Source organism: Vulpes lagopus, chromosome 11, assembly GCF_018345385.1.
Source record: "Vulpes lagopus strain Blue_001 chromosome 11, ASM1834538v1, whole genome shotgun sequence".
NCBI lineage: Eukaryota > Metazoa > Chordata > Mammalia > Carnivora > Canidae > Vulpes > Vulpes lagopus.
The window spans coordinates 66,493,396-66,519,162 of record NC_054834.1 but is presented as its reverse complement, the minus strand read 5'-3'; the positions used below and the strand labels follow the sequence as shown (position 1 = coordinate 66,519,162).

The following is a 25,767-nucleotide window of genomic DNA, read 5'->3' as shown; positions in this document are numbered from 1 at the left end:
TATGTAACAAAAATATTTCATCCTTAAATTCCTCTCCTATCCTCAGTAGCTCAGCCTCATAGCTAAAGAATAGATCATTCTCTAAAGCAGTTACTCTTATTATTTTATCAGGTAGGAAGAACTTTTGTTACTGATAAAAAAAGTCTAAAAACCTGCCAAAAACAAAACAAAACACAGCACATGCCCTCCCTTCTGTGCCACACTGCCTCCCTAGCCACCAGCCCCCCCCCCCCTTATCACTTGGGCAGCCTCCAAGCCAAAAACACAGGCAACCGATTTTAAAAGGCTACTTGAGTTCTGTTTTTTGTTTTTGGGGGGCTTTTTGTTTTTGTTTTTGTTTTTCAGAGGGGGAGAGGGGCAGAGGGAATGTAGAAGAGGGAGAAGGAGACAGAAAATCTTAAGCAGCCTCCATGCCTAGCACAGAGCCCAACACAGGGCTCAATCTCACTACCCTGAAATCATGACCCAAGCCAAAACCAAGAGTTGGATGTTTAACCAACTGAGCTACCCAGGCAGCCTGAAATCTGTTTGTTTTTTCTTTTTTTTTTTTAATTTTTTTATTTATTTATGAAAGACACAGAGAGGGGGCAGTGACATAGGCAGCGAGAGAAGCAGGCTCCCTGCAGGAAGCCCAATGCAAGACTCAATTCCAGGACCCAGGGATCATGCCCTGAGCCAAAGGCAGATGCTCAACCACTGAGCCACTCAGGTGTCCCATGGAGTCTGGTTCTTACGCAGTAGCTTCAACTCTATCTAAATCATGTGCATAAGGAGAACTTTGGGGTATCTTTCTCACGTTCTTTTTCTCTTCTCCACTAAGGTTCCAGAGTAGCAGAGACAGAGGATGAAAGAGAAGAAAAAAAAAAAAACTCAGTTCCCTCTTCTCATCTACCACAAGCCATAGAGCCTAAAACTATCACAAGATAAAGAAAAATTCAACTAAAACATCAACTTGCAGCAAAATATACACATATGTAACAATTAAAGAATTGTGGCTCCTCTATACAATGGAATATGAAACCCAATGAAATGGCATCTCAGAAAAATACATATAGAATGTTATTCACTATAGCACTGTTAATTCAACTGTTGTGAAAAAGTTTCAAATGTGCAGAAAATTGAAAAAAACAGCACAATAAAGAGACTATTCACCATTTAGACTCAATATTTGTTAATATTTTATCACATTTGCTTTATCTATCTCTATGAACACACAATGAGTTATTTTTTTCTGAACCATTTCATCAGGCTTCAAGATGCTTTACCCCTCCCTATATACCTCACTGTGCATCTACTAGGTATAAAGACATTTAACTTCATAACCACAATACCATTAAGTACACTGATTATCATCTAATGCTCAAGCCCTCATTCAAATGTCCCCCAACTGTCTAAAAACTGTCCTTAATAATTGGCTTTAAAAAAACCCAGAATCCAACCAAAACTCAAGCAATGAATTTGGAGGTCATGTCTCTTTAGTCTCTTTTACCCTAGAATGGCCTCCAACTTTTGTTTCTTATTTACAACACAAGCTACACAAGCTTTTTTTTTTTAGAGGTGGGGAGAGGCAGAGAGAGAATCTACCCTCGGCAAGGAGCCCAACACTCAAGGCTTGATCTCATGACTCTGGGATCGTGATATGAGTGGAAATCAAGAGTCAGATGCTAAACCGACTGAACTACACAGGCACCCCAACACAAGCTTTTTTAAAGCCCAGGACAGGTGACTTGGAGAATGTCTTATACCCTAGTTTTGTCTGACTGTTGCTTCACAGTGCCATTTAGCTTACCTCTCTATCCCTTACATTTCCTATAAACAGAAGATTTGGTCTAAAACACTGATTGGATTTAGGCTGAGTGTTTTGGCAAGAATGCCTCACAGGTGATGCCATCTATGTACTTCACGATGCAGTACAGCAGGTGGCATATATTCTCAGGCTGTCCCAGTTAGCAGGACTTGGTAAATTATGTGATCATTCAGCAAAATATGACTACTTGGTTGAGTTTGTAATTGCCAAACTTTATAAAGATATATTCCTCCCTTTACAATGAGCAATCTGTGGCTAATATTTTGCATCAAGTGAATATCCTGCTCCTTCTCAACTTTTTGCTTAATAGTTTAGCAATCACTGATGATTCCTTCATGAATTATTTAGAGGCTGAAAAAAATGTTCATTTTCCAACTCCATCATTACTTCTACATTTATTAGCTGGCATTCCTTTGGAAAGAACTTTCCCTTAATAACTGAAGCAGAGTAAATGCTTTTTTCCCCCTTTAATTACTACTTCCGTCTTATTGTTTATAATAGCAAAAACTAAGGACACTCAAGTGTCCATGTAAAAAGGAGACTAGATGACTAATCTATGGTAAGCCAGATTCTATGGGTACTGGTAACAAGAGATCTCCAGGATAAAACATTGTGAAGAGAGGAGAAAAGCAAGGCACAGAACAGTATGTATAGTAATGCTACCTTTGTGGAGTTTTTTAAAAGATTTTATTTATTTACTTATTTATTTATTCATGAGAGACAGAAACACAGGCAGAGGGAGAAGCAGGCTCCCTCTGGGGAGCCTGATGGGGAACTCAATCCCAGGACCCCAGGATCATGCCCTGAGCCAAAGGCAGACGCTCAACTGCTGAGCATCCCAGTGATGCTACCTTTGAGTAAGAGACAAAATTAAATGGTCACTCATTATGGAAAGGACAAGATGAAGGGAGACAAAGATGGAAGCAAGACTTCTCAAATGTTTTCGTTTTGTGTAATTTTTATTTTGGAATGTATTACCTACTCAAAACTTATTTAAAAAATATTTAATGAAAAAATACCTGTTGAGTGAAAAAAGCAGAATACAAAATCACATATACATTATGATCCCAATTTTGTAAAAAAAAAAAAAATCTTGGAAAATAATGATACAAAAGGAATATAAATACTAACAATGGTTGTCTTTAATAATTAGAAAAGGCAGTGTTCTTTTCACCTTTTCACTTTTTAAACTTAGGAAGTAGTAAATGCTTATTGTAAAAAGTGAAACAACAATGGGCTCTTTACATTTCACAAATGGCTGCAATCTGAAAAGTACACAACTAGATGTATCCAAATACAGACAGAAGGAAAAATATTTATAGCCTGTGCTGAAAGGAGTTTTCTCCCTGGCATATTAAAATGTAGAAAGCCAGGAAGATTTTACAGAAAGATGCAACTCCAAGTTCCTAGACACATACAACAAAGTTCCCTAAGGAATGACACAGAAACAAACTCTAGCCAGTATCCTCACGGTACAGCTCTCATCACTCATTAGTGCACGATATAAATATATCCACACTGAAAATGTCAACATGCTGCAGGCCAACCTCCTGAATAAACTAAGGATGAAATAACTGAAAGGAAATAATCTACTTGGTGACCCTGACAACTCACGGTTTAGCACTGAAAGTCTGGAAGTGACACTGCCACACAGCTGAATAATTACTAACCAGGAAGGTGCCAAAAATACAGTTCCCGTTAGTTCACCTTAACCCTTTATTAAGTCTAATTTTGTTGAGCCTATCATTCTTTTATCTAATACAGAGATGTCCAGAAGAAATGAATTTTGAGGGTCACTTGTCTTAAGAATGTAACAAAGTACTTTCACAGAAATACATTTAAACCATTTATAATCTTACAACATGTGGTGAAAATAGCAGCAGTCCAATTTGTATCAAAAAAAAGTCTGACCTGACCTGTTGTAACTCAAGAGGAAGAATATATAGGTCACAAACACCATAGAATTCAGAAAACTGTGATACAACCTAAAGTTCTTAAAGAACTGGAAGAGGAACGAGCTGCTACAAGCACCAGTTATCAAGAAAAACTGAAAACCTCTAGCTCAGGCTTACCAAAGAGCTTGTCTATCAATTCCCAAGGACCTAAACACATTAAAAGTTCAAACAAGAAAAAACTGGAGTGATGCCAAGAAGTCAGAGGGCCTAGAACAATCGCACAGTCTCTCTTTTGTCTGACGAAAAATATTTGTTCTGTTTCTTTAAAAGGATAAGGGCCTTACACTCCTCACAGCTACCTGTGAAGAGATTTTACTTTGTTCTCTATAAGGAACAAAAGGAGCTAAATCAGACTGAAGTCAGACAGGCCCGTTGCTGAGGAGGAAGTGCCAGTCAAGTGTGTTTTTCATTCCTCTTTTTAAAAAGGAGGAAGAAACAAGTTTCCCAATCTGTCCCTTAAAGCAGACTGAGACAAAGGGTGCCAAGAATAGTCTCTGTGAAGCCATTACACAGTCCCCAGAATCAATTCTCGGTCACCAAAAGCCTTATGCAAGGAGAACCAACCCAAAGGACACAACTGCGATGTGTACACAAATGCCCCTTTCAACACCACCCCCCTCATAACATGACTGATCACTCTCAAAAGATGAGAAGATAGGGGTGCCTGGGTTGCTCAGTCGGCTAAGTGTCTGCCTTCGGCTCAGGTCCTGATCCCTGAGTCCTGGGATCAAGTCCCCCATCAGGCCCCCTGTTCCATTGGGAGGATACTTCTCCCTCTCCCATTCCCCCTGTTTGTGCTCTCTCTGTATCAAATAAATAATCTTTTAAAAAATGTGAAGATAAATCACCTTTAAAGACTGTCTTAATTCTAGGACATAATTGTATTTAACAACTACTAATAAAAATCACCTAGAGAGCATGCCACAACCAAGTGGGAACTAAAAGTTAGATTTACAGGTTCCCCCAGCAATTCAACTTTACTCCACCTCCTCCCCAGAGGACTTCAGGCAAGTTGCTTAACCTCTTTGAGGCTTAATTTCCTTCTTCTTAAAACAGGAATGGCAATATCTGCTTATCAGGTTGCTGTGAAGTTCCAAGAGGAAAAGAGTAGTAGAGTGTCAACATCATTGCTGTTATGTTGTCATTAGTACTGAATTCTCTTTGGGATTTCCTATGGTCTCCCTCATCAAATAATACAGCTAATTAAAACCCCAAAGACACAAGATGCTACAATTCCCAAAAGTAGCATATTTTTCTAAGAAACATTTCAAAGACTATTACCAGACATCAAAGTAGAAAGTATTCAGGAAAATAAAGTATATCTCCGTGGCAAAAATAGTTAAATGAGGGTGCCTGGATGGCTCAGTCAGTTAAGCATCTGACTCTTGATTTTGGCTCAGATCATGATCTCATGGGTTGTGAGATCAAGCCCTGCATCCGGCTCTGCGCTGGCTGTAGAGCCTGCTTAAGATTTTCTCTCTCTCTCTCCCTGTCCCTCTGCCCCTCTCCACCTCTTTCTCTCCCTAAATATAATAATAATAATAATAATTAAATAAGACCTGAGCTACCTCTCCATAAGTAAGGTGAAGTAAAAAAAAGGACCAACAACTCAGAACTGTACCTACAACCTGGCTAATAATTCAGACTCCAAATCCTCCCTTCCAATAGCATTCCAGGAGTGTGAATCAGAAAACTATTAGATCTGGAAGGAACTGTTAAAATGAAGTCCAATCACCTCATTTCTTTGAGTAATTACATCTCTCTCCACTGCACTAACCATAAAGGGCTCCTAAGAGTCAGGTCAGCTATGTAAAATCAACACCTACTCCATAACATAGGATTCATCCCATGGTTAACTCTTTAAAAGAAAAGAAAAAAGTTCTTTAAATACTAAATCTAAGATTACTTGCATAAGTAAAGCTCTCCCAACAACTGGAAAATTAGTGACAGAATGTCAAGCCTTTAATTAGAGGCCTAAAAGTAGCCCAGGACTCTTTAGAAACTCCTGTGGGTGGTAATACACAGTTTTCTACAATTGGCAGCTTTGTTTACATTAATAGAACTTTTAACAAGACATTTTAGGATACTTCAAACGACACGATATAGGATCTAAGTCCAAAATGTGAGGAACCCAGCGAGCCACAGACCTGCCTGTATACATACAGCTCTTGCCTAACTCCTACACAAGAGTTTAGAGGTGAGCAAGAAACTTGGGACAAAGCATCACAAATCTATAACAGCTGTAGACACAGGTAACATTCTGAAGGCAAACACACTCGGAAGTAGGAAAATATCAACTATTACCTGAATTGTGTACGTACCATGTATGGACTTATAAAAGATATCCTAGAATACGCCAAAGTGATAACTGTCATTGAATCTAGATAGAGGAGCACCTGCATGGCTCGGTGGTTGAGCATCTGCCTTTGGCTCAGGTTGTGATCCTGGGGTCCTAGGATCAAGTCCCATATCAGGCTTCCCTCAGGGAGCCTGCTTCTCTCTCTGCCTTTCTCTCTGTGTCTTTTATGAACAAATAAATAATACTTAAAAATTAAAGGAAGAAAAAATCTAGATAGAGAAATTTTTTTAAAACCATAATTTCTAGGGGATCCCTGGGTGGTGCAGCGGTTTAGCTCCTGCCTTTGGCCCAGGGCATGATCCTGGAGACCCGGGATCGAATCCCACGTCAGGCTCCCAGTGCATGGAGCCTGCTTCTCCCTCTGCCTATGTCTCTGCCTCTCTCTCTCTCTCTCTCTCTCTCTCTCTCTCTCACTGTGTGCCTATCATAAATAAATAAAATAAAATTTAAAAAAAAATTTAAAAAAACCAAACAAACCATAATTTCTAGATAAGAGACAGCATAGTATAGTGGTATATGGGCCCTGTATTCAGACTGGCCAAATGAATCCCAGCTCTGTCATTTTCTTGGTAAAAGGAGGTTTCTTGGTTTCTTGGAAGAGTTACCTAACCTCCCTACACTTCAGTTTCCTCATCTATAAAGTGTGATCACTAATGGTATCCATATGATAGGGTTACTGTAAGTATTAAAAGATTTACCAAATGAAAAGTACTCACTATTCTAGAATTCCAGTGCTTATACTAATTTCATTCTGTAATGAAGAATTAAAATTAAAATAGCAGTAAGAAAAATTAAAAAAAAATTAGGCCATCAAGTCCTGCAAACAAGTTAAACACAAATTCTTCTAGGCAAAATGAAATTGACCACTGCAGCAGCCTCCAAACCATTTCATATAAAAGATCTGAGTATTAATATCTTTTAAAAAATAAAATAAAACCACAAGGTAATGGTTAAAATAATAAGCCCTAACACTTTCATAGTGCTTTTCATATCGTAGGCACTGTTCTTAGCATTTTACGTAAAGTAAATTTACAATCCTTGTAGCTGCTCCATCCAGGGTTCATGAGGTCCTCAGGGAACAAGTCACACAGTCAGTGGTGCATTCAGGATTCAAACCCAGGCAGTCTGGCTCCAGAATCTGGATACTTAATTACTACAGAAAATTCCATAGTGCCTGAGATACCACTTCCTATTCAGTCTCTCTTCTATGTCACTTACTAGCCTCACATGTATTAGGCCCTAAATAAATGTTTCACTGCCTTACACTATCAATTGGATATCTGCTTGCTTTATTTTTGTAACGTTCATTTCTTCAAAGGAGAAGAAATTAATGAATGACGTTAAGAAAAAATAGTTTTTGAAAGAAAAAAGGACTCTAAACCCTTTGACCAGAAATAACTCTGAATTTGATAAAGTACCATATGAGACAATATCACAAAATTCAGCTATGTATTTACCCTACAAAACTACCAACTCCATGGAAATAAGAAAAATTACTTCTCAATAGGAAATAGATGCCACCATACACTGACTTCTGTCTGGCTGCCAGGAGAGAACATAGATCTTGAAACATTTAATCAACAGAAGATGTGATTGTGCCCTACTCTGTTAAGCCCGTGAATACTCTTTTTGTCAAACATGAACTACAACATAAACACATCTCAGAAAAGAAGGGGACTCTTACATGTAGTCTCATGCCAACCACCTCTCATCCATGTGACAGGCACAAGCGTTAGTGACCTCCCTGCACTGCCAGAGTTAATTCCAAGAGGTTCCATCACTAACGTAGTTTACCATCCTGTGCTAGATTCTCTCTGAAGACAGTTGCCATCAATTCCTTCCTACCCTACTCCCATATTGCCCCACCTATCAAAAGATAGCATGTTACATACTTCTCACTCCATGAGTATGGGCTGACCTTGTTTGTGACTTGTTTTGACCACAGAATGTGGCTGAAGGGATGAGTGTCAGTTCCACGCAGCAGCTTCATATTTGAAAGACAGCATATTTATTTATTTATTTAATTTTAAAGATTTTATTTATTTATTCATGAGAGACACAGAGAGAGGCAGAGACACAGGCAGAGGGAGAAGCAGGCTCCTCACAGGGAGCCTGATGCAGGACCCGATCCCCGGACCCGGGATCACGCCCTGAGCCGAAGGCAGACGCTCAACCGCTGAGCCACCCAGGCGTCTCAAGACAGCATATTTAGAATAAAGTACAGAAGCAGTGAATATTCTGAGAGCAGGGAAGGGAATATGAGATATTAGTTAGATCTTTCAGGCTTGAAAGTGCCAGATATAAAAGTGATGTGATTTAATGGGTAAAGATAAGATGAAGAAGAAGCTCCAGTGACTGATTTTTACCACTGAGTTGTTACATAATCTTTTACAAATCACACTGGTGCTAAATTTCATTTGTCTCCATGTACAAACTGAAAGTAATAAGATCTTTTTCGTACCTTAAAGGAATAATGTCCTTAGAGTATATTAGAAGAAATGGGTTACAAAAAATTCAAGTCAGAGTTACTACTTTTGAAAGTAAAAGCCAAGTTAAGAACCAACAATAAGGACAGTAGACAATAAATGGGAGTTCACACAAAGAAGTCCGGCACCCACAGTTCTGAGAGTGCAAAGGAAATCACAGGGGCCATGAAGCAGAACCAGAGTACCTTTAATTAATCACCTGACAAGCAGATGTCAGGTAGAAGCAAATAATTTGAAAGAATCAAAATCAATACAACCAAAATTATACAGACCCTTTATAAGCCAAAAGCCCAGAAACAAAATGCTAATAATTAGACAGAACCTGCATTCCTACTGCAGATATGCACAACATTTATGTTCAGAACTACAAATACTCAAAAATACAATTGTCTCCACCTAGAGAGTCAGGCTAAGAGGTAATAATGAAGCAAGTACCTGGTACAAAGGTAGTCAGCTGCAATTTATCAACAGATAAGCAACAAGATGACCTCTTTTTTGTTCTTATATCCACCATCACCCCCAATATTTTTCATATAACTCAAAATAAGGCACACCTCCACAGGGTATATTTCACAAACAGGCTAACAGCTTTACAAAACACTCTGAAGAAACAAAACTAAATAAACTCTAATTACTGTTACTACAATAAAGAGAGGAAAGAACATTGGCTTTTCTGCTACAGAGTTTGCTTATTAGGGCTTCCTAAAGTAGCTCACAACCATGTAACCTAATGTCTGAAACACAGCAGAGTTTTAACTCAAACACAAAGTATGATCAAAACTGGAGATAGAAAGTTGTAAGTCCCAAATCTGAGACTGACAATCTTCTATATTGCCATTTACCTCAGAAAGATAACCAAAAAAGAAATGAAGTTTTATCTGCAAACTATTCTGGGGAAGATGCATGCTGAGAATATGAGAAGCCCTGGAAATGCAACAAAGGGCAAAGAGGAAAGCACTACCCAGAAGAAAGTGAAGCCCGATTTTGAGTCCCAAGCTATCAAAAGCATTAAGAAATCAGGAAGGCTACCCTTAAAGGCACAAAAATGGCAAGAGATCTTCTATTAGTAAGCAAAGGAAAAAAAGGAGCTTTTGATGGAAGAAATTTCACAGAAGCAAAAACAGCCTAACCCCAGAACTGGGAATTGACCCCCACAGCTGCCTCAGGCAAACAGGCCCAATGACTTTGGCAAAAACATACCTTTCATCCACCAATATTAGGAGGTTGAAGTAGAGCCGGTTTCAAATCATGAAGATGGCATCTTTCTGTTTTCTGCACAGTCTTTGGGAAAAAGAAGACTGTAACTCTCCTACCAGGAGTAACACACTGCCCCCAGTACTCCTGGAAACCCCTGGAGACACAGCAACAGTACCGTAAGATGCTTTGAGAACATTAACCTAAGAATCCTCACAAGCCCCCAAACAGATGATATTACTGAGATTACTGAGATGAGATTATTTAAGAAAAATAAAACCTGGAAGAAGTTAAGAAACACATCTAGGTTTGCAAGATGAGTCGGTAGCCAAAGCAGGATTTGAATTCAGGCTTTCCCTTCAGATAGTATCAGAAGAGAGCTTGACTCCCAGTTCCTGGCTCAGCAGATACTGTGTTCAGTGTTCTCCAATGTTAGAGTCAGCCCAGGTCAGGTTCTTGGCTGACTAGAATAGGGAAAGAAAAAATTTCCCTCAAGGCTTCAGGAAAAGAAGTCAAATTATTAAATGTAGAGCTCTTATGCTAAAAGGTCTGCCTCCCTCGTCCATCTTGCCAATCACATTTCTCAGCCAATTAAAATAAGCTACTGGATTTAAGAACCTAGCCACTTCAAGCTCTGACTAGAATCTGCATTCCATTTCCCCAACTTTCCAAACGAAAAACATTTAAGGGAAGGAGAAGGATACAAAAACAATGATAGCCAAGAAACATTTATTGAACACCTACTATGTACGCAGCACTATTTTAGGCACTGGGGATACTATACTGAACAAGAACATTCCTGCCCTCAAGAAACTTATGTGATTATGTAATTAAAAAGTGAGGATACTTTCAGGGTACCTGGGTGGCTCAGTCAGTTGGGCAACCAGCTCTTGATCTCAGGCTCCAGGAATCAAGCCCCACATCAGGCTCCATGCTCAGTGTGGAGCCTGCTTAAGGATTCTCTCTCTCCCTCTCTCTCTCAAATAAATTACAAATCTTAAAAAATAATAATAATAATGAGGATACTTTCAAGTATTCATATGCTTGGAAGAAAATATGGAAAGTAATGTTGTTGGGGGAGCAGATTAAAGGGAGGAAATCAATGGTGGCAAATCACTTCCTATTTTTCTATAAATGAACCTGAGAAAATATGAATAAGTCAGGAGAAATTTTAAAATATTTTCACATAAATTAATACTATAGGTGTGCCTAGGTGGCTCAGGTTAAGCGTTTGCCTTTGGCTCAGGTAATAACCCCAGGGTTCTGGAATGGAGCCCCACATCAGACTCCCTGCTCAGTGGGGAGAGTCTGTTTCTCCCTCTCCCTCTGCCTCTCCCCTAAATCATGCTTTCTCTCATATAAATAAAATCTTTAAAAAAAATTTAAATACTATAATGAATATAATCTAACATCACTTCCTATTTTTAAGTAATTATATGTAAGACTAAATTTGAAAGCATCCTTACCTCAGAAGTAGAGATTTCTTTTTAAAAAATATTTTATTTATTTGAGAGAGCAAGCACACAAGTAGGGATAAGAGGCAGGAGAGAGAGAAGCAGACTCCCTGCTAAGCAGGGACACCCCCTGCCCCCCGCAACGTTGGATTTGATCCCAGGATCCTGGGATCATGACATGAGCTGAAGGGAGACGCCCCAAAAGTAAACAGTGATCTTAAAGCCTTGTAAGTATGTAGCAGAAAAATCTCACTATTTATCCAATTATCTCCAACACAAGTGACAGAATATAACACATATTTAAAGCAATACTTTTATGTAACACTCATTGAACATTTGCCATACACCTGGAAGTGCTATCTGCTTTTCCATACAGTATCTCATTTATTTCTCACAATGACACTATGAAGATACGTACAATCATTATCCCCATTTCACAAATCACAAAACTGAGGCTTACAGAGGTTAAATTATTTGCCCATTGGAGGAAAGATTCAAAATCATATCAGTTGCCAAACTCCATGCTCTAGCTACAATACACACTGCGTCTACAGAACAGGCATTAAACCTCAGATGTGGAAAAAAATCCTTTTTGTGTCTTCACATTTGGAAGATCATAATTATAAACAGTTGATTCAGAAGAGAGAATGAATAAATTCAAGTGAATGTGAGTCAGAACACAGTGACTCATGCTAAACCCTTAGGCAAATTCCATGACATCCATGCCTCAACCTACCTCTTCATAAAAGGGGCTAACCTCACCAGAGCTAACCATTACTTGCCTCCTAGAGCAGTGCATTAATTAATATTTATAATTTTAAATTAAACTCTTTGTTTTGAGGTAATTGTGGATCTACATGCAACTTTAAGAAATAATAGTGAGAGAAGATCATCAGATGAGAGACAAGGAAAACTATAGTGTTATTATTATTGCTCTGATTCTAGAGCAAAGCACCAGAAATCAAGGTAACTAAGTTATGTGCACCACGTGATATGGGGTGTGGGCATGACTATAAAAGGGCATCAGGAGACATCCTTGTAGTGAAGGAAATGTTCTACTATCTTGACTGTATCAATGGCAATATCCTTGTTGTGGCAGTGTATTATGGTTTTGTGAGATGTTACCATTGGAGGAAGCCAGGATAAAGGATACACACATACTATCTCACTTTCTTTGTCTCCCTCTATTATTTCTTACAACTGCCTATAAATCTATAATTATGTCAAAATAAAAAGTTTAACTTAAAAAAAAAAGGTAACACATGCTCGTTGCAACAAGTAAAACAATAGTCTGGTCAATTTCCCATACCCACCCTCCTAAGGTAACCATGCAAACTCACTGCTCATATAAACATATAGGTTATCTAGCAGGGTTTTTTTTTTTTCCTGTATAAAAATGGGATTATATATACTACATATTACTCTGCAACCTACCTATTTCACCTATTATCATGTATCATAGAGAGCTTTAAAAAAAATCTTTAAGTGCCAAGGACAATGGTAGGTATAGAATATTCTTTTAAAAAAAAAAAAAAGATTTATTCTTGTGTCTCTGCCTCTCTCTCTCTCTCACTGTCTTTCATTAATAAATAAATAAATTTTTTTTTTTTAAAAAAGGTGGGGATCCCTCGGTGGCTCAGCGGTTTGGCGCCTGCCTTCGGCCCGGGGCGTGATCCTGGAATCCTGGGATCGAGTCCCACGTCGGGCTCCCTGTGTGGAGCCTGCTTCTCCCTCTGCCCATGTCTCTGCCTCTCTGCCTCTCTCTCTCTCTGTGTGTGTCTTTCATTAATAAATAAATAAAATATTAAAAAAATAAAGATTTATTTATTCATGAGATACACAGACAGAGAAGCAGAGACACAGGCAGAGGGAGTAGGCTCCCTGCAGGGAGCCTGATGCAAGACTCGATTCCAGGACCACGGGATTGTGACCTGAGCCAAAAGCAGACGCTCAACCACTGAGCCACCCAGGCATCCTTAGAATATTTTCTGACTGGGACAAATCTGACAAATGTTTACCATGCTAATGTACAGTAGCTGAGTCAGCCACATTTAGTGAGAGTGAACAAGAGAGTTACAATATAGAAGTAGCATTCTAAAGAGATCACACAAATGCAAGGTCTTCAGCAGCTATTCTAGGATCCCAACCCCCTCTCTGCCTCCTCCATGGAACTCTTCATAGGCCCAGAAAAGAAGAAATGCTAAAAGATTTCTTTTCAGCAGAAAATTGTTACAGGGGATAATTCTCCCACATACTCAAGACACAGCAAACAAACTTCCTAAAAACATATTCCTGCTTCAAGCAGAAGTGTAAAATGTATTGTTGACAATTTTTAAAACATCCATTTTTGTAATAACTACTACACTATTATGTAGTAATGTTTTATATATTCTCTCTTTAAGCCCCCTTCTATTCCTCTTCCATTTTACAAAAATCTGACTCAATATAAAATTGCTTACCCATAATCAAATAGTGAGTACATGATAAAGTTGGTGTTCAAAGCTATAAAACTACTGTTTTTCCCACTTTACCAGGTTTTTCTTTATCACATGCCAACAGATGAGAGTCAATAAATTCAACACGTGTATTTAGACAGAAGCCATTTTCCACATATGTCGCTGACTCTGATCCAATTTTTTTTCCATTTAGCATATCTTGGGGAAGCTATACTATATTCCCAGCCCTACACTAGGTGACAGGGACAGAGAGGTAAAATAAAACAAAAACCAGGATAGGCCTCCAACCTCAATGAGCTTTCAGTCTAGTAAGGAGTCTACAACCATAGTATACTGTGACTATACAGCTACCATACTGAAATGTGGCAAGTACTCCTCACAAGCAAGTACAAAGTGCTATGAGTTTGAAGAATCCAGCTATCTACCCAAAAGCAAATGATAATTTCACACATGAGTTTCCTTTACGATTGTTACTAGTTTCAATTCTGCTCTGATATACAACTTCCGTACAAAACACTGCCCTGAGCACACTCAATAAGTAGGAACAAAAGCTTGCCAGCTCACATCAGCATGAAGTTCCTTCTCCAAAAATAATGCTGTAATTTTTTAAAATTTTGGCAGTGAGAGGCACCTGGGTGGCTCAGACAGCTAAGAGACTCAATCTCAGTTCAGGTCTTCATCTCAGGGTCATGAGTTCAAGCCCTGCATTGGGCTCTAAGCTAGGGACAAGCCTATTTTTAAAAAGAAAAATAATTAATTTGGCAATGAAAATAAAGTATCTCTAAACTTTTTGGTCAAGTCATGGATGTACAGAGTTAAAAGTGATTCAGACGTCATTTTGAACATAACATATTAGAAAGTTAAATTCACCTGTCTATTGTTACAAGACTTACTAAGAGTAGCTCTGAGACAAAAGCCCAGGTTTCTCAATTCATTATATGAGCTTCCTTTCTACAATTGCTTTTAAGTCCAATGAAAATGAATTTAATGAGGTAAAGGTTTTTTTCTCTCTCTCTCTTTTTAAAGATTTCATTTGAGAGAGAAAGCACAAGTGGGGAAGGAGTGGGAGAGGGAGAAGCAGACTCCTCACTGAGCAGGGAGCCCAACAACCGGAGGCTCTATCCCAGGACCCCTGGGGACACAACCTGAACCCAAGGCAGACACTTAACCAACTGAGCCACTCAGGAGCCCCTGGGTTTTCTTTACTCATCTACAGATATATTCATAACTACATCAACATGCACAGTTTAAAGACTATCAAAAACAAACATGCTAAACACATGATGTGGTACATATAGAGGTAAAGGACTGCCTATCCTTGATATGGAAGAAGTTCTTCAGGCATTTGGGGGGGGGGGATGTCAATACACTCTAAAAAAAAATTAAAAGCCATCAACAATATCATCATCATCTTACCAACAGCTAGTATTTTAGGGGTATCCACTATGAGCCAGGCATCTTGCATTTTATTTCTGATCCACTCATGAAAGATAGGTGCTATCACCCCACTGTATATTTATGTGTGCCAGGTTTATAGAAGTATCCCCAAACTCCATGGCCCGAGCCAGATTTCCAACTCTAGAGTGCATGCTCCTATCCCACTATCTGACACTCCCCAAGGACAGAATAACTGCACTGCACATGTGGCTGGGACATCAAGTTACTTCAAATTTTGACATAATTTCCTGACTAGCAGGTATGTAATTTAGTTGTCTTTTCAATCTTCGGGTTATTTTCACTAATTTTCTTTCATGATTCCTCAGTGGTCTTCCAGGTTTTCTTTCTTTTAAGAAGGAGATACCCTGGGGGATCCCTGGGTGGCTCAGCAGTTTAGTGCCTGTCTTTGGCCCAGGGCGTGATCCTGGAGACCCGGGAGTCCCACATCGGGCTCCCTGCATGGAGCCTGCTTCTCCCTCTGCCTGTGTCTCTGCCTCTCTCTGTGTGTCTCTCATGAATAAATAAATAAAATCTTTAAAAAAAAAAAAAAAGAAGCAGATACCCTTTTTCTAAATACAATCTTATGTGAAAACACTAAAATACAAGAGAGATCAAAGTTGAGCTGTTCTGGTTTAAGCACAGTGGGAGAACCAAAGCTCTTCCTGACTCACAGCCAGCCACCCCTTCGGCACATCCAAAGAACACAGCTTGAAAAACACTAACTTGGGGCTGGCTCACTCAGTAGAGCATGGGACTCTTGGTCTTGGGCCTGTGAGTTCAAGACCCACATTGGACATGGAGACTACTATATATATATGTGTGTGTGTGTGTGTATATATATATATATATATATATATATATATTAGTGTATATATATATAATAGTTTCATATATATAATATACATATAATACATATAAAGATTTGTCTATTTTAGAGAGAGAGAAAGAGGTGGTATACATGCACAATCAGGGGGTGGAGCAGAGGGAGAGAATCTTCAAGCAGACTCCCAGCTGAGCTTGGAGCCTGACAAGGGGCTTGATCCCACAACCCATGAGATCATGACCTGAGCGGAACCAAGAGTCAAACACTCAACTGATAGAGCCATTTAGTTGCCGCGAGTCTACTTAAAAAAAAAAATTGGGATGCCTGGGTAGCTTAGCGGTTGAGCATCTGCCTTCAGCTCAGGGCATGATCCCAGGATTGGGGATCAAGTATCACATCGGGCTCCTTGCAGGAAGCTCCTGCTTCTCCCTCTGCCTCTCTCTCTCATGAATAAACAAAATCTTTTTTAAAAAATTAATTAAATTTTGAAAACAAATGATAGTATACAAAAAGAAAAACACTAATTTAAAACAGAAGACTAACTTCTCCATCTCAGCTTTGCTATTCACCATGTGTATAACCTTTGGCAAGAAAAAGTTTCACCTTTTCCTGTCCTTTAAAATAGAGGTATCACCACCCACTTTATAGGTTATGAATACTATATGGAGAAGAAAATACAAAATTCCCAGTACATGGTTAGTATTCAAAAGTTGGCTCCCCTCTCTTTTATCCTGCAGAGGTAACAGTTGTTGCCAATTTAAGAAAACTCAATAAATATATTTGACAATATTTTTGGTAGCAGAGAAGTGAACAAGTAAGTGCTCCCACAGCTCAACTAAAATAAACAAAATAAATGCATTAAAACTACCTACCAAGGTAATACCCCCTCCCAGGTTAGCTTCCCAGTCAATGACCCATGGATCTCAAAATGTGATTTTGATAATAGCAAGAGATCCTTTATGAGATACTTTAATATTGACTCTAAGTGTCAGGTGAATGTGTTAACATTCTCAGTACCTTAACTTTGGCATTTCCTGAGCTGAGCACTTAAACTGGCAACTTAATACTACATTTAATGAGCGTTTTTATGTTAATGTTCTACAATAGAATTTAATCTTCATTTGCCCATCTTCTGGGCTTCTTTTTCTCCAAGCACTACAAAACAAAAATACATTTATGTCCTGTGCACCTTTACCTGCAATTTTAACCTGGCCCTTCCTAAATAGTCATTAAGAATCTATTACTGTAGTCTGTTACTGCTAATGTGTTCCCATTTCTACATATCTAAAGACCAAACCAATTTTTACAGGAAAAAATTCTCAGTCCTAATCTAAACCCAGCCAACAACTCTCAAATCATACACTCTATGGAAGCTGCAGATGTTGGCTTCGAGCCCTACGGTTTAGGAAGAATCACAATAATACATCACACAGCCATGAAAAGACATTTATATATATATATATATATATATATATATATAATACACACACACACACACACACACACACAATCCCTGAGCATTCAACTCAGGAGCCAAAAAGATTCAAAATGCTAATGTTCCATTTTATCAGGAGACCTTGAGCAATTTACCTACTCTCTACTGATTATTTCTTCATAAAGAAAATGAAAACATACTCATTACAATGCCAGAGATACTGTTTTGATTAATCATAAAACCTATGTCCTGGGGTTAACCAGGGACCTCAGCAAGTTGTCTTTCTCATCTCCCTCATTCCTTAACAAGCCCACACCTAAATCATCCTAGAAAGATAGTTACTAAGTCTTTGAAGAAGATATTTCACAATGTTCTTTGGTAATATTCCAGTATCTTGTTGTCAGGAAGTACTTTCTAATTTGTAATCTATATCCCGTCTGCTGCAATTAAAACACATTCCCTCTTGTCGTCTATGGAAAAAGAACATCTGCTTAATAGCACCTGAACAATATCCCTTCAAGAGATTAAAAAATATAGGAAGTCCATTTTAAAAAGCTTCATGAAATCGCAACATTGTTTAGATGGGTCATCTTAGACAAAGAACATGTCTTAAATTTTCAGTTCCATCACTGACTTGCTCTGAAGATAGGAAGTTTAAAACCATGCAGATGCTGTACCTCAATTACCCCATCAGTAAAATGCAGATAACAAAACCAGTATGTTAGGAGAATTCAGTTCCTCAAGAAGTTAAACATAAAGGAAAGAGATTCTCAATCCCAACTTAAGCCCAGCCAATAGCTCTCAAATCACACACTTTGTGGAAGCTGCAGATGTTGGCTTGATCCCTATGGTCTGGGAAGAATCACAACAATAATACATTACGAGACAGCTCTGCAATTACACTCCTATGTAGATACCCAAAACAACTAGAAACAAGTACTCACACATATATGTTTATGGTAGCTCTAATCATGATACCCAAAAGGTGGAAACAGTCCAAACATTCACCAGTGGATAAATGGACAGATTATTGGTGTGTGTATACACACACACACACACACACACACACACACGAAAGGTTACGTAATGTTATGATCTCATTTATATAAGATAGCCAGAATAAATCAATCCATAGATACAGAATGCAGATTGCTGGTTTCCAGGGCTGGTGGAAGGAGGAAAATGAAAAGAAACTGCATAACTGGAAAAAGGATAATTAAAACATTCTAGAACTAGATAGAGGTGGTGGTTGCACAATACTATGAATGTACTAAACATCACTGAATTGTTCACTTTAAAATGGTTAAATTTGAAAAAAATAAATAAAATAAAATGGTTAATTTTGAATAAATAAAATGGTTAATTTTGGTGGGATGCCTCGGTGGTTCAGTTGATTAATAAGCATCTGCCTTTGATTGAGGTCATCATCCCAGGGCCTGGGATCAAGCTCTGCATGCTCAGGCTCCCTGCTCACTGGGGTGCTGGCTTCTCCCTCTTCCTTGGCATCCCTTCACTAGTGCTCTTTCCTGTGCACATGCTCTATCAAATAAATACAATATTTTTTTAAATAAAAAAAAAATTTTTTTTTTAAATAAAATAAAATGGTTATTTTGGGGAGTGCCTGGGTGGCTCAGTCTGTTAATCGTCCAAATCTTGGTTTCACCTCAGGTGAACATCTCAGGGTGGTGAAATTAAGCCCGCATCCTCCCGCTCCACCAGGGACTCTGCTTGAGATTCTCTGCCTCTCCCCCTTCCTTGGTCTCTCCTCCCTGACTCACACTTATGAGTGCACTCTCTCTAAAATAAAATAAATAAAATATTTTAAAAATAATAAAATGTAACAGAATAAAATGCTTAAATTTGTGCTATGTGAATTTTACCTCAATAAACTAAAAAAGAATGCTAGAAGACTAACGGGGACAATATCCATAAAATGCTTAGCCCTTCCCTGAAAGTCATTATATAAAATTCCAGGTAGAGGGACATCTGGATGGCTCAGCAGTTGAGCTCTGCCTTCGGCTCAGGACTTGATCCCGGAGCTCAGGGATCAAGTCTCACATGGGGCTCCCTGCATGGAGGCTGCTTCTCCTCCCTCTGCCTATGTCTCTGCCTCTCTCTGTGTCTTTCATGAATAAATTAATAAAATCTTTAAAAAAATATTCCAGGTGGACTGGTAGCAAAAATGTCTCAGTATAACCTATTAGACTCTAAGCAAAGACTATGTAAATAAGAAACAAAACAGAAACCAAAATAAAATCTAGAGCCCCAGTTATATAGTATTCTATATGATAATAAGAACCAATAAATGAGTGAATAGAGATAAATAGCCAAGCACATCAGCTATAAGACTATAGCAACAATGACCATGAGAAAGCAACAAGAAAAAATAAACGTAAGGAATGAACTTTTTAAAAGCCAGTAACACCAAAATACAAAGATGCTTTAGGTAGGTGGGTAAAAAAAAGAGAAGCTAATGATAGCAAAGATAAAAAGGACATACACTCTTAAATTCCAAGGCTACATATAAAGACCATGAGAATCTCTACTCCTGCCATTTTGCAGTTATCCTCATTCCTAACCTCTTTCTGCTTTAATCCAACTTCCTGGCAAGACACCAAGGCTAGGCAGCCAAGGAGAAAATAAAAAGGTATTGTTCCTACTGTCACAGACCTTATTATATTACCTCTTCTTAAAGTATTACTTCTTATGGGTAGATAGGCATGTTAATTACCAAAATATAGAAACCATCTCTACTTCCTCCCTTCCCACTTTTTAAATCCACTTCAGTGTGGCTTCTGGCCCTACAATCCTCCAACACTGTTGTTATGATCATCAATGATCTTTGTGTTGCTAAATCCAAAAAATACAGGCAAATGACTTTCTTCTCAAAACATGATCCCCCCGCCCAAAAACAAAAAACAAAAAACATGTTCCCTTCTCAGTTTCCTAGATTTCCTATTAAATTCCTTGGAGCTTGGTCAGGAACACTCTCCTCCTCTAGTCTATACATGTATTCCCTCTGAATAATCTTGGCCATTTTCCTTGACTGTAAATACCACCTATCTACCAAGAGCATCCAGATTTACTGCCAGCGCCCCTTCCAGCAGCACTGAAAGGCTCCTTGCTTGATGTCTCCACTTGCATGTTTTCAGAGAGCTCACATTCAGCATGACTAGAGTTAAGACCTTCATTCTATTCCCCAACTCTACTCAAAATCTGCTCCTTCTCAAATATTTCCATCTCAGAAATGGTTAACTTCATCTACCCAGGTGCACATGCCAGAAATTCAGGAATCATACTAGACTCTTCCCTCCTCCCACATATCCAGTCCATTATTAAATCTTGCCTGTCCTAACTCTAAAATATCTATTGAATTTTAACACAAACAAAAATAAAAATAAAATGTCTACTGACTCTAATTTCTTCCATCTCCATGGCTTAGAGCCTAATCCAAGCCATGATCATCTTTTGCCTGGACCACAATAAGACATCTTAACTATCATACTTCTCCCACTTCCAAATTTTCCATAATTTCCAAAATTTTTTCCACAAATTTCTAAAATTTCCCACAACATAACCAGAGTGATTAACCTCTCTGAGCCACAATCTCCACATCTATGAAATGCGGAGCATAAAAGTACCTACACCGTAAAACTGTTGCAAGAATAAAAAGAAACAGGACAACTGGGTGGCTCAGCAGTGGAGCCCCTGCCTTCGGCCCAGGGCGTGATCCTGGAGTTCCGGGATCAAGTCCCACATCGGGTTCCCTGCATGGAGCCTGCTTCTCCCTTTGCCTGTGTCTCTGCCTCTCTCTCTCTCTGTGTCTCTCACAAATAAATAAATAAAATCTTAAAAAAAAAAAAAAAAAGAATAAAAAGAATCAATGACACAAAGCTCTTGGTATAGTACCTGGAACAAAGCACTTCAATAAACACTGGTTCTGATCAGCTCTTATTATGGTATTCACAACACTTAGCACAATGGTGGACATTCAATAAACATTTACTGAATGAATGAATGAATGAATGAAAGAAAAAAAAAACAAGATCCCATTTCAACATTAAATAGATTTTTAAAATGACAGAGTAGAAACATTGCAGAGACGAAAACAAAGATAGTTAATGCAAAGACTGAAGCCACCCACAATTTATAATGGCACAAGGGATGAGAGTAATAAAAAACGGACTCTACTAGATTCCCAGTTTTTACCACTATACAAAAAGTATGTTCACTCTTCCAGAAGTTTACTCAAGGTGATTTGGTAGCTTTGACTTTTCCCTAAATATCATTCTTTTCCATGCCTTAAGTCAACTTCTTCCAAATCCTTCAAGCACTAATCACAGTTCAAATAGATGATAAAATTCAGACGCTAAAAATTTTCTACCTGTTTTGCAAAGACATGTTCTGTTCCTAAAATAGCTCTGGCCTGTTTTACCAACATATTACAGAATCCTCAAAATTTTGCCATTTCTCTTCTATTTGGAATTCTTTAAGACACTGTTGCTTTCTAGGTTTCTCTTTCCCAGTAAAGATGCATCCTATTACTTTAATTTGAAGCACATTGAGGGAAAGGAAGAATAAATATGCTGCTTTAAATTCCTATTCCCTATTCAACTTTTCTCAAAAGACACTAAACTTCAATCTAAGCATCACTATTATTTGTTCTTCTTTTGGGGAATATACAATCTTTATCGTGCTATAGTAATAATATTGAAAATTATAACTGGCATATATAGCACTATCTGTTCTACATGCTTTACATATATTAACTTATTCAATTCTCACAATTGAATGCTATTCTATGCATGAAGAAAGGCACAGAGAGGCTAAGTAACTTGTTCAAGGTGCAGAGCTAGTAAATAGTGGCCCTGAGATTTGGACTCAGACTGCCTGGCTCCAAGAATCAGGGCCATTAGACTGTTATTCTAGAGTCTGGGAAGACATGTTTTTCTACCCTGTTTTCACTGGTCAGCTAGACTGAAATACTCCAATTCTCTTCCCAAATTAAACAAGCATATTAATCCTCTGCAACTCAGCAAAATTTCAAATGTGTCATTACATCATAAACATTTACACCTAAAGCAAAGTAATTTTAATTCATGGAAGAATGAATTTATGTTCTAGCCTGGGGAGCAGAAATAAATAAATGATGAAATCATGAAATGTGAAATTTGCCTCAGTTAATTCTACAGAGAGAAATACGATTTCAATAACCAACAGCAAAAAAATACTACAAAATACTTGTAATATCTTGGAAGAAAGGCACCAAACAAGATCGTATTATTACACTGTATATAGTGTATACAATATACATATAGTACATTGTATGTATTACTGTATAAACATACTCACCAATAGCTTATATATTCCCTCTCTCAATTTCACGACAATCCTTATACATAAGTCTTTCCCCTTATACAAGGCTAAGTACTTCAGCTCAGTCCCTGCTACAAATAAACCTGAAGGCATGTATCCAGTGTTCAAATTCATTGAACTCAACCTCCAAAGAACAGCTATTTTGGGAAAAATTAATAAATGAGAACTAATTAAATTCAGGTCACATTAGAAGTAAAAAATTAAACTCACTAGCCAAGCATGTTGAATTTTTCAAGTCATAGTCATCCTTTATTATGCCAAATCCAGTATCACCACACAAGAAGTAACAAATATTACGTGTAGTAATTTTAAATGAAGACTTCCTTTGTGATAGTAGCAAGAGAACCTTAATATGTTGTGACTGTAACTTTTTAAGGGGATTAAGGATGCCATAACTGATGACTCTACATGCCCCCCCGCCCCGAGAACACCCAGTGCCCTCCTCTCCTCACTCCTTCACCTCTCTGTTATCCAGTTTGTTTCTTTCAATATTTATCAGATACTGTTCAACTCTGCTCCCCACTGGAATAAACTCGGGAAGAACAAGAACACGCATGTCTACCTTTGTATCCCAGCATCTAATGAGCATTCAATAAATATTTGCTAGATGAACAAGTCTGAAAAGGTAAGAGTTGAAAAAGAGTCACAATCAAAAAATAGTTCCAAAAGGTCTGCAAGGAATGTATTGTACCTTAGGAAACCACACAGTACAAGAACAGTACTCAATGATGAAAGAAAAAAGTTTAGGTGGAGAAGTGGAGATTATCAACTCTAAGAAGAGACAGAGAACAAGATAGAAAAGATACTAACCTACAGATCTGCAGGCAAGACTAACTGGAAGAGAGGGGATAAATATTTTCAGTCTCACCTCATAAACATGCAGCACCTAAAAGTTGTCTTTTCACTAGCATTTCCAGGCACTCACTCCTTTCCACCTACATATTAGTAAGCTCCTCCAATGCTGGTCTAATGTTTGTCACCTCTATTCTCCATGACTGTCAGGCATAATGCTGCCCTAAAAGAAGCAAGGTGTCCAAGAACCTAGATGACATTTACTCACTGTTGCTGTAAGATAGCATAGCAGTTAACATCTGAAGAGCACCTTATCTTCTTAAAGCAGCTTCATGTGCTTTTTCTCAACAGAAGTATTAGAAGTATTCTCTTTCCCATTCTTTAAATACAGATTCATAAAAGTATTCAAAGCATCGAATTTAAATCCCACCTCTGCTACATATTTGCTGTATGATCTTGGCCAAATTATTTACTCTGAGTTCAGGATCTACTGGGAAAATAATATCTGCCTTAAAGGACTGTTACAAGTATTGAATGAGATAATACATGTAAAGAACATGACACGGTAAATGCCCAATAAAGGGCAGTAGCCTTCCCTACGGCCTCCTTAAATAATTTGTACAGGATTTCCCAGCTAGGAAGCTCATAAGCCTAGGACTTAAACGCAGGTCTCCTGATTCCTTAATCTGTTTTCTTCTTACCACATCACTTTGGCAGACTGCCACATACTACTAGGCACATAAATACATTCTGACAATAACTGATCACAAAATTTTTATCTATCAGAAACTAATTTTAGCTTTGAAAAAAGGGGAAAAAACAGATCTAATTAATTTCGGAGGGAGAAAGGGCTTGAAAATAAAATATAAATTACCCCCAAACCAGAGGACAGGTTGTACCATAATACTTCTGTACAAACAGAAATTATGACAAGAAACAGAAAGTTCTCTCTGGGTTTATGAGAAACAATTGGAGAAAGAAACAAGAATGACTATGACCAAAGGAACTTAAGGGTTTGGGTTTTTTTTGTTTTTTTTTTTTGGTTTTTTGTTTTGTTTTTTTGGTAAACCAAATCACTGGGTAAAAAGATCTGCATCCTATTTCAAAATAATTCTATCAAAGCTGAGACACATCCTTAAAAAAGAGACCTGAGTGCCTGGGTGGCTAAGTTGGTTTGAGCTTCCGACTCTGGGTTTTGGCTCAGGTCATGATCTCAGGGCTGTGAGTTCAAGCCTCCTGTGGTAGGGCTCCATGCTCAGGAGGGAGTCTGCTTGAGATTCGGTCCCTTTCTCTCTCTCTAAAATAAATACATAAATCTTTAAAAATAAAATTTAAAAAATAAAAGATCACAGTGTGTTAACAACAAAACTTTTTATCCAATTCCTTTCAGAGCAGGATAAATGGAAACAGTGAGATAAGTTGTCAACATAAACTGTCAACATTCACGAAAATCCTTTAAGATCACAAATGTCTGGATTCAGTGTTAATAAGGAGCTTTGAATGATGATCAAAAAAATAGGTTTTGGGAACACCTGGGTGACTTAGGGCTTGAGTGTCTGCCTTTGGCTCAGGGCGTGATCCTGGGGTCCAGGATCAAGGGTCCCGCATCGGGCTCCTTGCAGGGGGCCTGCTTCTCCCTCTGCCTCTCTTCCTCTCTGTGTCTCTCATGAATAAATAAAATCTTTAAAAAATAATAATATAAAAGTTTTGGGGCACCTGGCTAGCTTAGCTGGTAGAGCATGCAAATTGTTGATCTCAGGATCATGAATTCAAGCCCCACACTGGATGTGGAGCTTACTTTAAAAAAAAAAAAAAAAAAAGAATAAAAGTTTCCTAAGTTTCCTATCATGTGTTGAAAATATTTTGAAAATTATACTGTATAAAACTACATTATTATGGCTAACAAAAATAACTAATTGTTTTTAAATGACATACACAACTAATCTTTTCCAATGATAAACAGAACTCCTTCCAGAAGTTCTACAATACATTCAAAGAAGTTTACATCTTTAATAATCCCCAAGAACTTGCTCACTAAAAATTAAGTCATATTCTGAACCCATATATTTCTGAAAGGAAATGCCAGAAGAGAGCCCGACCTCATACTGACAGAACAGCATAAGATTTAACTAAGACAAGTAAACAGTGGAGTCAATTTCTATCATAAAGCAAGATAGAAGCTGTTAAGAAGCT

General features: G+C 38.1%; 1 protein-coding gene across 9 annotated transcripts in view; it reads right to left on the bottom strand.

Annotated features, from left to right (window-relative positions):
- Positions 1-25,767, bottom strand: part of AMBRA1 (autophagy and beclin 1 regulator 1) — a 172,924-nt gene that overhangs the window by 143,455 nt on the left and 3,702 nt on the right. The window lies entirely within an intron of this gene.